The sequence below is a fragment of the Chiloscyllium plagiosum genome, chromosome 7 (assembly GCF_004010195.1).
Source record: "Chiloscyllium plagiosum isolate BGI_BamShark_2017 chromosome 7, ASM401019v2, whole genome shotgun sequence".
Classification (NCBI taxonomy): domain Eukaryota; kingdom Metazoa; phylum Chordata; class Chondrichthyes; order Orectolobiformes; family Hemiscylliidae; genus Chiloscyllium; species Chiloscyllium plagiosum.
Genome location: NC_057716.1, coordinates 106,866,057 through 106,882,250, shown reverse-complemented (window position 1 = coordinate 106,882,250; position 16,194 = coordinate 106,866,057). Strand labels below are relative to the sequence as shown.

The window sequence follows — 16,194 nt, the reverse complement described above, 5'->3', positions numbered from 1 at the left end:
ACCTCACATTTGACAGGGTTGAACTCCATCTGCCACTCCTCAGCCCAGCTCAGCATCATATCTAAGTCCCTTTGCAGCCGACAACAGCCTTCCTCACTATCCACAATTCCATCAATCTTCGTATCGTCTGCAACTTTACTGACCCACCCTTTGACTCCCTCTTCCAAGTTATTAATAAAACTTACAAACAGCAGAGGATCCAGAACTAATCCCTGTGGAACTCCATGTGTAACTGGGCTCCAGGCTGAATATTTACCATCTACCACCACTCTCTGACTTCGACTGGTTAGCCAGTTCTCTATCCAACTGGCCAAACTTCCCACTATCCCATGCCTCCTGACTTTCTGCATAAGCCTACAATGGGGAACCTTATCAAATGCCTTACTAAAATCCATGTACACTACATCCACTGCTATACCCTCATCCACATGCTTGGTCACCTCCTCAAAGAATTCAATAAGACTTGTAAGGCAAGACCTACCCCTCACAAATCCGTGCTGGCTGTCGCTAATCAAGCAGTGTCTTTCCAGATACTCATAAATTCTATCAGATCTTATCAGATCGAATGGATCAGTTGGAGAGACAGTTGGAAACAATGAGGAATTTGCAACAGCAACAGTATGTGATGGATGGCAGTGGTAACCCGTACCGATACTGTCATGGCCAGATGCATCTGCACCCCGCAGATTGGTAAGGATGAGGTCAAGTATGCGTTTTTGCTCATGTTGGTTCTCTCACTACCTCCTGCAGACTCAGTCTCACAGCGATATCCTTTAGGACTTAACCACCTTGATCAGTAGTGCTGATGCCAAGCCACTCTTGGTGGTGGACATTGAAATCTCCTACCCTGTGTACATGTTGCACCCTTAATGTTTCTTCCAAGTGTTGTTCAACATGGAGAAATACTAACTTAGCAAACGCGGGAGGACAGTATGTAGTTTCCTTGACCATGTTTAACCTGAAGCAACGAGACTTCATGGGGTCTGGAGTCAATGTTGAGGACTCCCAGGGCAACTCTCTCTTAACTGTACATCACTGTGCCACTACCTCTCCTGTCCCTGCGGTGGGACAGAACATATCCAGGAATGATGATGGTGGTGTCTGGAACATAGTCTATAAGGTATGATTCCTTAAATAACCATGTCAGCCTGTTGCTTGATGAGTCTGTGATACAACTCTTCCAGCGTTGGCACTAGTCCCTAGATGTTAGTAAAGAGGACTTGGCAGGATCTACAGGGTTATTTCCACCATTGTCTTGTCTGGTGCCTAGGTCAATGCCAGGTGCTCCGCCTGGTCTCATTTCTTTGTTGAGACTTTGTAGCAATTAATACAACTCAGTGGCTTGCTAGTCAGTTGAGAGTTAACCACACTGCTGTAGGTCTGTAGTCACATGTAGGCCAGAAAAGGTGAGGATGGCAGATTTCCTTCCCTGACGGACATTAGTGAGCTAGCTAGGTCTTCCTGACAATTGACAATAGCTTCATGGTCATCAACTGAGTTTTAATTCCAGATTTTTAAAAGTGAATTCAAATTCCACCATCTATTGTGTCTCCAGAACATTAGCTGAATTTCTGGATTAATTGTCTATTGATAATATCACTAGGCCATCTCCCCACCCCCCTCCATCTGCATTTGTGATGACTTGTTGAATAGTGGGGCTTGATTTCCAGTACCCTCTTCCCATCAGGGTCATGTAACACTGGAATGTGTTTAAGCTATTGCTACTGCAAATTTCTGACTCAGTGGTAAGTTTGTTATTGGTGTGAACTGCAGTGAATACTGGGGAGACATACATATTGGAAATAACAAATAAAAAATAGCAGGGAGAATCCATTAGGCCGCAAGCGAGACAACATGATCTATTAGGTAAAAATGTTTACGTGGACTCATGATTTGGAGATGCCGGTGTTGGACTGGAGTATACAAAGTTAAAAATCACACAACACGAGGTTATAGCCCAACAGGTTTAATTGGAAACACACCAGCTTTCTGAGCGACGCTCCTTCATCAGGTGTTAGTGGAGGGCTCAATCCTAACACAGAATTTATAGCAAAAATTTACAGTGTGATGTAACTGAAATTATACATTGAAAAACTGATGGTCTGTTCAGCCTTTCATCTGTTAGAATACAGTGATAGCTTCACTTCTTTCATGTGTAAATCACGGACTCAGACATTCTGTGGTGATGCATATAGCATTGACATAAATAAAATAAAATGGGTGCACAACAGAAATAATAATTGTCTCCTTACTTTCAGTTTTAGCTCATTCGCCTCTTTGCGATAGCATTCGAGTTCCTTCTTGGCATTTTGTAGTGCTGTGTTGTTTGCTTCTTCAAACTGTAAAAGTAACAAGAGTAAGTTGGGCATTGTGTACAGAAATGTTTTTAATCAGTCGTAGGATGTGGGCGTAGCTAGCTGGCTAGCCATGATGAAGGGCTTTTGCCTGAAATGTCAATTTTCCTGCTCCTCGGATGCTGCCTGACCTGCTGTGCTTTTTCATCACCACTCTAATCTAGGTCAGCATTTATTGTCTATCGTTTAAAATTAGCTTGAAAGTCAATGAATTGTTCTTAACTTCAAATATATTTATTTGTAATTCAATAAATTACAATAAATTACATTACATTATCTTTACATTTTTGAACTAGATGTGAAAGCAGTTGGGATTGCAGAACAAAATTCCATGTCCGGTTAGGATGCGAAGGTCTACTTCCAGTAATCAAGCAATTGATTGGTGGCTAGTGGGCTTTTGACTGGTATTAGGAACTGGAAAGTGGAAATTCTGGTTATCAAGAGCTGCTGACCCCTGCCTTACGCTCAATCCCTCACTTGTGCAGATTAGCACAGATGTGACAGTCTGTCCGCACAGACTATCAACATATTTTTGTCCTGCCAAGAGGTGAAATGTTTGGAATTTTACACCAGTGAGTCTGACATCAGTAGCAGGGAAGATGCTACAGTCTATTAGAGTCATAGAGATGTACAGTACAGAAACAGACCCTTTGATCCAACTTGTCCATTCTAACCTAGCATGTGGCCCATATCCCATCAAACCCTTCCGATTCATTTCCCATCAAGATGCCTTTTAAATGTTGTAATTATACCAGCCTCTCTATTTTCAAAGATTTTACGGCAGAGTATAATCAGACATAGTCAGCATAGTTTTAGTAAAGGGAAATCATGCTGGACAAACCTATGGAAGCTTATGAAGGTGCAACTAGCTTCCACATAGTAGACTGGTTAGCAAGATTAGAGCATACAGAATCCAGCCACAACGCCATAAACAAACAAAAAGATCTAGATACCACCTATCAACCCCTCAGAAAATGAATAGGAAATGACATCACCACAAACCCCAGGAACCCCATCCAGGACAAACATATAAATAGAAAGCAGGAGAAAACAGCTTCGCTTCACTTGGAAGTCGCCACTGATGATATTACCTAGCCAGGTAATGAAACGTCTGGATATCAAATCTACAGCTCAGCGAGCAAACCTCAACCTGAGCTACAAACCTTCAAAAACTTTGCAAAAAAGGACAAAGGTGTAAGGTGATGGGGAAAAATCTAAAAGGGACCTAAGGGACAACATTTTCACGCAGAGGATGGTGCATGCTTGGTATGAGTTGCCAGAGGAAGTAGTGGAGACAAAAAAACTAGAGATGCTGGAATCTAAAGTAGACAAACAGGAAGCTTGAAGAACACACAAACCCAGGCAGTATCAGGAGGTGAAGAAGGGTTATACTCGAAATGTTGACTTCTCTATCAGAAGAAGTCATGGAGGTTGGTACAATTACAACATTTAAAATGTATTTGTATGCGGATGAATAAGAAGGGTTTAGAGAGTTGTTGGTCAGATGGTGGCAAATGGGACTGATTAATTTGGGATATCTGGTTGGCATGGATGAGTTAGATCGAAGGGTATGTTCAGTGCTGTACACCTCCATGACTCCAGGAGAGTTGATCAGGGAAGCTAGTGATTCTGGCTTATTTCGACTTTCAGAAGGCTTTCAATAAAGTTCCACTTAAGAGACTAAAGTAAACTTTAAGCGCTTGGGATTGGGGTTAGTGTATTGAGATGGTATAAAATTTGCTAGCAGGCCAACAACTAACAGGAGGAAGAAACAGATCTTTTCCTGAATACCAGACAGTAAATAGTGGGGTAATGCAGGGATCGTTACTAGGATCCCAACTATTCATAATACATGTTAATGATTTAGATGAGGGAACTAAATGTAATATCTCAAAATTTGTAGATGGCACAAAGCTAGGTGGAAGGGTGAGTTGTGAGGAGGATGCAGATGTGGCAGTATGATTTGGACAGGTTGAGTAAGTGGGCAAATACATAGCAGATACGGTGTAGGATAAATGTGAGGTTATCCACTTTGGTAGCAAAAACAGGAATGTATATTACTAACTGAACGGTTATAAATTGAGAGAGGGGCATGTTCACAAGACCTGGATGTCCTCGTGCACCAGTCACTGAAACTAAGTGTGCAGGTGCAGCAGGCAATAAAGAAGGCAAACTGCATGTTGGCTTTCATAGCAAGAAGGTTCAAGTATAGGAACAAGAATGTCTTGCTCCAATTATACAAGGCTTTGGTCAGATCACACCTAGAATACTATGTGCAGTTTTGGTTTCCTTATCTGAGGAAGTATGTTCTTGCTATCAAGGAAGTGCAGTGAAAGTTTACCAGGTTGGTTCCTGAGATGGCAGGACAGATGTAGGAGGAGAGAATGAGTCAGTTAGAATTGTATTCATTGGAGTTTAGATGAATGAGGGATCTCATAGAAGCCTATAAAATTCTAACAGGATGAGACTGGTTAGATGTTGGGGAGTCCAGAACCAGTAGTTATAGTTAAAGTATAAAGGGCTTCTAGAAGGACTGAGATGTGGAGAAATTTCCTCAGAGCGGTGAAACCGTGGAATTCAGTGCCAGAGAAAGTCATTAGGACAAAACATGTTTTTAAAGAAAGGGGGTTAACATAACACTTGTGGTTAAAGGGATCAAGGATATCGGGGGAGGGCAGGATTAGGATACTGACCTCAATCATGAGCTATGATCGTATTGATATGGTGGAGCAGGCTCGAGGAGTTGAAGAGCCTACTCTTGCTCCTATCTTCTATGTTTTTTAAAGAATACACCTTTAAGTGAGCACTTAAGGGCCTCAATTGGTGATGAAGTGGGATGGTGGAGCATTTCTTAAATTCATTAATCTGTGTAGCAATTATGATTGATGTTTACAGACAATAGGCATGAAATCCAGAATATTTTCACTGTCATTTAAATATAAATGGGAAAATTATGATGAGCATATTTCTTAGCAGGTTCCACTTACATGATAGAATAAATCTTTTAGATTAGATTGCCTACAGTATGGAAACAGGCCCTTCGGCCCAATAAGTCCACACCAACCCTCCAAAAAGTAACCCTCCCAGACCCATTTCCCCCTGACTAATGCACCTAACACCATGGGCAATTTAACATGGCCAATTCACTTAACCTACACATCTTTGGATTGTGGGAAGAAACCAAAGCACCCAGAGGAAACCCACACAGTCAGAGAGAATGTGCAAACTCCACACAAACAGTCACCCAAGGCAGGAATTGAACCTGGGTCCCTGGCATTGTGAGGCAGCAGTGCTAACCACTGAGCCACCGTGTGGGGCTTTTGTGGGACACTAGACCATCAATAGCAGCCCCTTTAGTTTTACAAGTTGTGTTAGGTTCTAGTAAAGTTCTAATATTTTATTTTGAGCTTCAATGTTTTTATTCAATGTTCCCAGTGGAGATTTTGGATAGAGTGATGCAAGTTCCCACATTAAGCCCTGACATCTTATTAAAAGACAGATTAGATTCTTTGTTGCAGAATGAAGGAGAAATAACAAGAATTATTCTCTTTTTCTCTTGCCAGAGTCCCACTCTAAGAAGAGGTGCTAATGAATGAATTCAACTAAACTGAAAGTAGTTTCTGTGCTGGAAAAGCGCAGCAGGCCAGGCAGCATCCGAGGAGCAGGAGAATCAACGTTTCGGGCATAAGCCCTTCTTCCCGAGATTCTCCTACTCCTCGGATGCTGCCTGGCCTGCTGCGCTTTTCCAGCACCACACTTTTCAATTCTGGTCTCCAGCATCTGCAGTCCTCACTTTCTCCTGAAAATAGTTTCTGCCTAGCAGAGTACATCTTTAATGATTTTCCTGTATTAGTATAAAGAATTCACAGTAACAACTGTATTCATGTTCACATAAAATAGTCCTGTATGTTCAAAGGATCTGAGCTATGACCCTGGGGTTAATCTATATATTCCTTAGAAAGTGGACAGCAAAGAGGTATACTGGTGGAATCCTTTGTTGCGAGTAACTCAACATTGAACACAACAACTTGCAAAATGTATAACAATTTCATTGAGACTTTCTTGAACCAAACAATAAATAAATATTTTAAATACATGTTTGACTTAATAAATATACAGACAAGATTAATAAGAACAATCAAACTAGAGAAGTTTTTAAAATTCTTTTATGACGAAGTATTTATGGCAAGTCGGCATTTATTGCTCATCCTAGCTGCCCTTGAATTGAGTGTCTTATAGAACACAGAACAGTACAGCACTGAAACAGGCCCTTCAGCCCACAATGCCGGTGCTGGGTACCTTAAGAACAGAGAAGGGTCACTGGACCCAAATCGTTAACTCTGCTTTCTCCCCAAAGATGCTGTCAGATCTGAGTTTCTCCAACAATTTGTTTTTGATTCAGATTTCCAACATTTGCAGTTTTTTTAAAAAATAGTTACATTAAGCTAGCTTTTAATAATAGATGTTATTGTATTCAAATTTCACCATCTACCATTTGAACTAATTTTAACTTAAGTTCCAGGAACATTAGTCTGGGGCTCTGGATTACAGACCTAGTGACATTATTTCACATCCTGTTGAAAAGTGTGGTGCTGGAAAAGCACAGCAGGTCAGGCAGCATCCGAGAAGCAGGAGAGTCAATGTTCCAGGAACGGTGAAGGGCTTATGCATGAAATGTTAACTCTCCAGCTCCTTGGATGCTGCCTCACTGGCTGTGCTTTTCCAGCACCACACTTTTTGACTCTGATCTCCAGCATCTGCTGTACTGGAAACTACAGCTGAGTTGGCTGGATGGCTAGTCTATGGTACAGACTGACAGCATGGGTTCAATTCCTACATAGCTGTGGATACCATTGAGGGCTCTCCTTTTCAAAGTCTCCCCTTGTCTGAGGTTAGTAACTCCTCGGTTAAAACACCACCAGTCAAATCTCTCTAGAGAGACTGTATGGTGACTTTACCATACTTTTGCAGAAAATAGTCAAGAAGCACCTCATTCCTTAGATTTGGGACTCAAAACTGCTCACAATATTCCAAATGCAGTCTGATCAGAGCCTTAAGCAGCCTCAGCAGTATACGCCTACTCTTGTATTCTAGCCTTCTAGAATGCTAATATTGCATTTGCCTTGTAATTGCCAAATGAACTCACGTGTTAATCTTGAGATTAACTGCAGATGCTGGACAGGTGACTGGAAGAACACAGCAAGCCAGGCAGCATCAGGTGAAGAAGGTGGGGTAAGGAGTCGGGGGATAGGAAGGAAAGTTATTTGAAATTAGAGAATCAATGTTAAATCCTCAGGCTATAGACTGCCCAGACGGAAGATGAGGTGTTGTTCCTCCAATTTGCGGTTTGGTTCCTTGTGGAATAGAGGAGGCCGAGGATGGTCATGTCAGAAAGGGAGTGGGAAGGGGAATTAAAATGGGCAGTGACTAGGAGATCTGGTTGGCCCCTATGGGCCCGGCTGAGATGCTTGTCAAACCATTCCCTAAGTGTATGTTTGGTCTCCTCGATATAGAGAAGACCACTTTGGGAGCACCGGATACAGTAATCCAGGTTGGAAGAGAGGCAGGTGAACCTCTGTCCCACCTGGAAAGACTGTTTGGGGCCCTGGATGGAGGTGAGGGGAGTGGTGTACTGGCAGGTTTTTCATCTTTTCCGGCTGCAGGGAAAGGTACCTGGGGCTCAGGATGGTTGGTGGGGAGAGTGGCGCAAACCAAGGACTGTCGAAGCAAGCAGTCCTTGCAGAGGGGAGGGGAAGATGTTCTTGATGGTGGGGTCTAGTTGGTGTTGGCAGAAACGTTTAAGGATGATGCATTAGATGCGGAGACTGGTGGGGTGGTAGGTGAGGACAAGGGGGACTCTTGTCTTTATTGCGTTTGGAGGGGGTGTTTAGAGCAATGAAATGGGAAATGGTGCGGTGGAGGGCTGTCTGGATGACAAGAGGGGGGAACAGCACGTTGTTTGAAATAGGTGGACATCAGGGATGCTCGCGAGTGGAATGTCTCCTCGTCTGAGCAGATGTGGCAGAGGCGCATAAATTGGGAGAATGGGATGGAGGTCTTGCAGATACTGGGTGGGAGGTGGCATAATCCATATAGTTATGAGAGACTGTGGGTTTGTAGTAAACGTCTGTCTGGAGACTGTCACCGGAGATGGAAATGGAGTGGTCAAAAAAGGGGAGGGAGGTGACCGAGATAGACCAAGTGAATTTGTGGGCAGGGTGGAAGTTATGGGCAAAGTTGATGAACTGCTCCAGTTCAGCCTGGGTGCAGGACGCTGCACTGATGCAGTCATTGGTGTAAAGGCGGAAGAGTTCCAGCACAGTGTCTGTGTAGGTACTGACGAGGGACTGCTCAAGGCAGGCATAGCTGGGACCCATGTGGGTGCCCATGGCCACCCCTTGGACTTGGAGGAAATGGGAGCAGTTAAAGGAAACGTCATTGAGGGTGGGGACCAGTTCGGTGAGGAGGAGGATATTGGTGGAGGGGGACAGAATGGGCCTTTTGGAGAGGAAGAAGCAGAGGGCCTGGAGGCCATCCTTATGGGGTATGGATGTGTATAAGGACTGCAAGTCCACAGTGAAGATAAAGCACTGAGGGCCGGGGAACCGGAAGTTGCTGAAGAGATGGAGGGTGTGGTTGGTGTGGTGGATGTAGATGGGAAGTGCCTGAACCAAGCGGTACATGGATTTGAGGTAGAACAAGATGAGTTTGATAGGACAGGAGCATGCTGAGATTATGTGTTAGCCGGGGTAGTTAGGCTTGTGGATATTGGGGAGCAAGTAGAAGTGAGCAGTGTGGGGCTGGGGGACTGAGAGTTTGGAGGCAGTGGAGGGGAGATCACCGGAGGCAATGAGGGCACGGATAGCAGGAGTGATTTTGGCTTGATAGTTTACGGTGGTGTCATGGGCAAGGGGGAGGTAGGATGTGGTCTAGGGATATGGGCCAAGGCAGTCATATAGAGCTAGGTCACTGATCAGCCATAATCGTTTTGAATGACAGAGCAGGGTCAAGGGGCTGAATGGCCTACTCCTGTTCCTGTGTTCTTCTATCCTTGTTAATATCCTACTGCAAACATCATGGTCTCTTATTAAATAGCCTGATGTGTGGTACCTTATCAAACTCCTTCTGAAAATCCAAATGTATTACATCTACTGCTTCCCCTATATCAATTTGCTTGTTACCTCCTTAAACAATTGTAGTAACATTTACAGATATGATTGGCCCTTCATGAAGCTATGCTCACTCTGTTTGATCATATCACGTATTTCTAAATGCTCTGCTATTACATCCTTTATAATAAACTATAACATTTTCCCAATAACAAAGATCAAGCTAATTGGCCTGTAGTTACCTATTTTTTTGTCTTCATCCCTTTTTATGTAAAGTTGTTAGAATGGCAGTTTTCCAATCCTTCAGAGTTTTTTCCGAATATAAGGATTCCAAAATCTCTGCAGCTACTGCCTTTAAAACCTAGGTTGCAGTCCATCAGACCTAGGGGACTTTTCAGTCTTTCGCCCTGAAATAACTCCATAGAGGCCGGTATTCCATCACCTATCACCCTTTATTTGCATCTGTGACACCGATCCAGCTTCCTCAGAGCCAACTCTCAGATTGAACAGACACTCCTGTCAGCCAGGGCTCCCTTACTTACTCATTTGTCTGCCATTTCCTGGTTCCCCATTATTGTTTCCTCAGCCACATTTCTGAAGAGTCTATGTTTACTTTGGCTTCTCTCCTTATTTTCTTATCTTTAAAGAAGCTCTTGCTTTATGTTTTGATATTACTTGCAAGTATACCCTCTAAGTTTATTTTATCTTTTTTTTGTTTGTTTTTGAAACAATCATAATTCTCTGGCTTATCATTGACTTTTGCCTTCTAATTCTTTAAATTTCAGTTTGAGATTATCTTCAACTTTCCTAGTTAACCATGACTAGTTTCTCTCCTTCCTAGAAACCTTCTTCCTCTCTGGAGTGAACAATTTTCTTAAACATTTGCTATTGCTCTTCAACCATCATTGCAACTACACTCCTTTCCCAGTTCAGTCCAGCCAGCTCTGCACTCATTCCTTTGTAATTAAACTTATTTAAGCCTAGCAGTTCTTTTCTGACTCAAGTTCCTCTGTCCCAAACTGAATGCTAAATTCGACCAATTTATGGTCACTGATCTGAGGAATCTTTTCCTATGACATAATTTACTAAACCTGCCTCACTACACCACAGATTTAAAATAGCCTGACGCCTTGTTGAATCCATGCATATAATTCGAGGAAACTGTCCCAAAGATGCTCTTTGAATTCTTCCTCATGCCTGTTCCTGCCAATCAGACTACCCCAATCAAAATGAAGATTAATGCCACCCTATGAACAATGCACTGCATTTTTACATACACTCAATATTTCCTGATTTATTCTCTGTCCTACCTTATAATTACTGCCGGGGAGGGGGGGTGGGGGTGGGATGGGGGCTACAGATTACTCTTACCAGTGTATTGTTTCTCTTTTTATTTCTTACCATCCCTAATGTGGATGCTACATCTTCTGATTCAGGATCATTTCACTCTTATAGTACTCATTCCATGCTACCCCATCACCCTTTCCTTCCTGCCTGTCCTTTTGAAAAGTCACGTTATCGCTGAATATAGTTCCCAGCTTTGAGTGTCTTGTAACCACATCTCTGTAATGTTTAAACGATCATACCCATTAACCTGTATGTGTGAATAAATCATTTATGCTGTTCCGAAATACTACAGACATTCAAGTAAAGAGCCATTATTTTTATCTTTTACCATTTTCCGCCTCTTGTCTCTATTTACTCTTGTTTTTCAATATGCATATACACTGTTCATGCCTTCCCTTCTACATATTGTTATCAAAATAGTTGCTCCAAAATGCTGCCAAATCTTCTTGCTTTATAAGCCTACATTTCCCCTCTCCCAAACTCTCTCCCTCCAAATAGTTTAAAGCCCTTTCTACAGCTCTAGTTGCTTGTTATGCCAGAGCACTACTCAAAAGCATGTTTCAAGTGAACTCCGTCACACCAACACAGTTTGCTTCTACCTCAGTACTGGTGTCAGTGCCCCACAAACTGAAAGCCATTTCCCTCACACCAATCATTCAGCCACGTATTTAAATCCTTGACTTTATTTACCTTGTGTTAGTTTGTCCATGGCTTACACAATTATCCAGAGATGATTTCCCTGGAGGTTTTACTTTTTTATTTAGCTCCTAACTGCTCAGTCTTTCAGCAAATCCTCCTTTCTAGTTCTATCAATGTTTCAAATTAAAGTGAATTGAATTTATTGTCACATTTACCATGGCACAGTGGAAAGTTTTATCTTACAAGCAATACAGGCAGATCACATAGTTGTAGCATAGATAAGTAAATAATAGGTAAACAGCGGCAAAAACAAAAACACAGGTATAGGCAAATGTTAAGAGTTTGTAAGTCCATTCAATTTACTAACAACAGCAAGGTAGAAGCTGTTACGAAACCGGTTGGTGAGCGTGTTCAGGCTTCTGTACTTTCTCCCTGATGGTAGAGGTTATGAAAAAACATTGCCAGGGTGGGATGGATCTTTTGAGAATGCTGGCAGCCTTTCCTTGACAGCGGGCCTGCGAGATGGATTTTATAGATGGGAGGTTGGCCTTTGTGATTGTCTGGGCCAAGTTCACCCCTCTCTGTAATTGTCTTCGATCTTGAATGATACAGTTGCCATACCAGGTAGTGATACATCCAGACAGAATGCTCTCGATGGCGCACCTATAAACGTTAGCAAGGGTATTCGCCGTCATGCCAAATTTCCTCAGTTGCCGGAGGAAGAAGAGATGTTGTTGGGCCTTTGTAACCAGTACGTCCACATGAATAGTCCAAGAAAGCTTGTTGTGCATGACCACTCCCAGGGGCTTGACACTCTCCACTCATTCCACCTCTGTGCTGTTAATGTGTAGGGGGCATGAGTAACATCCTGCCAAAAGTCAGTAATGAGTTCCTTGGTTTTACTGGCATTGAGAGCTAGGTTGTGCTCAGTGCACCATTTTTCCAGGTCTTCCACCTCCCATCTGAAATCTGTTTCATTGCCATCTGAGATTTGATTGACTATGGTGGTGTCATCAGCAAACTTGTAAATGGCATTAGTCTGGTATGTGGCGAAGCAGTCATGGGTATACAGTAAGTACAATAGGGGCTAAGTATGCACTCCTTGGGGAGCTCCAGTGTTGAGTGTCTTCAGTATATTTGGTATTAATAGAAATGGTGAAAAATTAATAGGGGTAAAGGCTAACAAATCCCAGGGTCTGATAACCCGCAGTAATGAGCAAAGGAAATGACCCTGGAAACAATGGAGATATTGGTGATCATCTTCCAATATTCTATAGACCTGGAGTAGTTCCCTCAGTTTTGAGGTTGGCAAAAGTAACCCTACTATTTAAAAAAATGAATAAGTGAAAAACATAGAATTACAAACCAGTCCATTATAAAAGATGTGATAAGAGAACACTTGGAAACATTAATGGGACTAGACCAAGTCTACATGAGTTTATAAAAGGGAAATCATAATTAATCGGCTGGAGTTTTATTAAGAATGTAATTCATAGAATAGGTAAGGGAAAAGGTCCTGAGTAAACAGGCTAGTGAGCAAAATGAAAACTTATGGGACTGGGGGTAATATGCTGATATTGGTTGGCAGACTGGAAACAGAGAATGAGAATAAATGGGTCATTTCCTGAGTGACAAATGGTGACTAGTGGGACTAGTGATCAATGCTAGGGCACCAGCTATTCACAACATATATAAATGACTTGGATGAGGGAACCAAATGGAATATTTCCATGTTTGCTGATGATACAAATCCAGATGGAATTGAGAGTTGTGAGGAGGATGCAAGGGGGCTTCAAGGTGAGCCAGACAAGTTAATGACAAGTGCAAACACATGGCAGTTGCAGTATAATACAGAGAAATACGAAGTTATACACTTTGATGTGAAAAACAAGAAAGCAGAATATTATTTAAATGGTGATATATTGGGAATGGGATCTGCAAGTGCTGCAAGCAATTAAGAAGGTAAATGGTATCTCGGCTTTCATTGCAAAAGGAATCGAGTTCAGAAGTAGGGGTATCTTATTACAGTTATACAGGGCCTTGATGAGACAACATCTGGAGTATTATGTGCAGTTTTCATCTCCCTATCCAAGAAAAGATATACTTGCCATAGAAGTAAACTTTCATTAGGCTGATACCAGGGATGGCAGAACTGTCTTATGAGGAAAGATTCTTTTGACTGGGTCTGTACTGACTGGGGTTTAGGAAAATGAGAGGGAATTTAAATGAAACATGTAACGTTCTAACAAGATTAAATAGACTACATGCATGGTGGATGTTTTCACTGTTTGGGAGTCTAGAACCAGGAGGCGCAGTCTCAGGATACAGGGTGGGCTATTTAGGACTGAGATGAGGAAACAATTCTTCATTCAGAAGGTGGTCAAACTGTTGAGTTCACCATCACATAAAACTGACCACCACAACATTGAACACACCCATGAAAGTGATTGATAATGTTTTAGATAGTAAAGGCATCAAGGGTGTGGAGAGAAAGTTGAAATATAGTGTTGACATCGTTGATCCTCTCTGATCATATTTAATGATGGAACAGGCTCGATGAGCTGAATAGCCAAATCCTGCTCCTAGTGTCTACATTTCTGATTGAGAAGTGGGGAAGGAATGGTAGCCAGAGGCCTCCTTACTGCGGACTTAATTGTGGGGCAGGCAGAAAGACGGCAGAGCTTCTGCCTATCTCTCACTACTAAACTTATTGCTAGTTAGCACAAGATACTGGTAGGAAATTCCAGGATCTCAATCCGTCAATAAAAAAAAACATTAAAATCTGTCCATGTTAGGACGGTGTATGACCTAGACAGGAATTGGGATGTATTATTTCTATGCTCCTCAGTAGTACAGGCAACTTGTTTAGGAGGTGCTGCTATGATGAATCCTGTAGGTCATACACATTGCCGCCATTATGCAGTGATGGTGGAGGGGATGAATGTTTAAACTGGTTGAGGAACTTCTGATAACATGTCCTAGCTAGTATCAAGCTTTTTGTACGTTGCTGAAGCTACATCCATCCAAATGCTGAAAAATATTTCAAGTTGTGCCTTTAGGAAACCAAGAGGGGAATCACTCTGGTCTGCTACCAAGCCTTCGAGTTGTGCTATTTAGTGTGGCTGCTTTGATTGAGTTTCTGGAGAATAGTAACAACTTCCAAAAAGGTTGATGGTGGAGAACTCAACAATCGTAATACTAATGAATCTTGAGGGTAGGTGGCCAGAAACTCTCCTTTTGGAGATGGTCATTTGTATTCACTTGTGCCTGGCTGAATTATGGAAATGGACTGCTTTCGTATCTCAGATGTTACCGATGGTATAATGCACTCATCAGTGAACATCCCTACTCTGACTTTATGATGAAGGGAACTCATTGATGAAGCAGTTGGCATAAGGTTACTGCTCTGAGGAGATCCTGCAGTGATTTCCTGAGGCTGAGCAGATTAGCCTTCAATAACCAAAACTATCTTCAACTGTAGCAGAAATGAATCCAGCAGTGAAGAGTTTTCCAATCCCTACAGACTTAATTCCAGACTGGATGTTGTTACTATCTTGCAAGATGTGGGCATATATTGCCTAATTAAGTGAATTGTAAATGGAGTTGAAGAGAGCAAAACCATCAACAAGCAATCCCACTTTAGATCTTGAGATAAGGGATCGTCATTGATGAAAAAATTCTGCTTTACGGGCTATGTTGGAAAGGAAAACTACAATAGGTAAAATAACCAAACCAGGTGATGTATAAGACATTACAGCAGAAACACGAGTTAGAGTGTGTTGACTGATTGATTGACTTATTGTCACATGTACCGAAAGAGAGTGAAAAGCTTTGTTTACAAGCAATTAGGGGCAGATCATAGTAAGCAGGGATGCGCAGAAAAAGATTGTAAAAAAACTAAAGTGAAATACAGGTTATGTTACACAGGGCTTCCATTAGGCGAGATCAACATTAGCAAGATCAGCATTATTTGAGGTTAGATAGTCCATTCATCAGTCTAATAACAGCTGGAAGAAGCTGGTGCATATGTTCAAGCTTATGTATCTTCTGCCTGAATGTAGGAGAGCATTACCAGGGTGCGAGGTGTCTTTGATGATATTAACAGCCTTTCCACAGCAACGAGCCATGTAAGTGAAGTCCAGATATGGGAGGTTGGCTTCCATGATCGTCTAGGCTACGCACACACCTTCTGTAGCTCCTTATGGTCCTGAGTAGAGCAGTTGCTATACCAGGCCATCATGCATTCAGACAGCAAGCTTTCAATGGTGCATTTGTTGGTCCTTGTGGACATGCCAAATTTCCTAAGCCATTTGAGGAAGAAGAGGCTTTGTTCTGCCTCCTTGACTATTGCATCTAAGTTGGAAGTCCAGGATAGGTTGTCAGTTATCGACATTCCTCGGAACTTGATACTCTCCACCCTCTCAAAGTTAGTTCCTTTCATGTCGATAGGGATGTGTTCTCCTCCTTTCTTTCTGAAGTCAATGATCAGTTCTTTAGTTTTGCCGATGTTGAGAGAGAGGTTGTTCTCGCTGCACCACATCACCAATCCGTCCATCGCCCCTCTGTATTCTGGCTCATCGTTGTTAGATATCTGTCCTACTATGGTGGTGTCATCAGTGAACTTGTACATGGAGTTCAGAATTGGCTACACAGTCGTAGGTGTACAAGGAGTTCAGTAGGCAGCCGAGGATACATCCTTGGGGGGGCTCCAGCATTGAAAGGTCAAGTCAGACAGCACTGAGGAG

The 16,194-nt window shown here is 42.3% G+C and overlaps 1 long non-coding RNA gene across 1 annotated transcript in view; it reads right to left on the bottom strand.

The window, feature by feature from the left end:
- The window catches only part of LOC122552049, a 52,782-nt gene that overhangs the window by 27,596 nt on the left and 8,992 nt on the right, over positions 1-16,194 (bottom strand). The window contains exon 2 of the long non-coding RNA XR_006312279.1: positions 2,253-2,339. This is a non-coding gene — a long non-coding RNA (uncharacterized LOC122552049). The remainder of the gene's footprint in view (positions 1-2,252; positions 2,340-16,194) is intronic.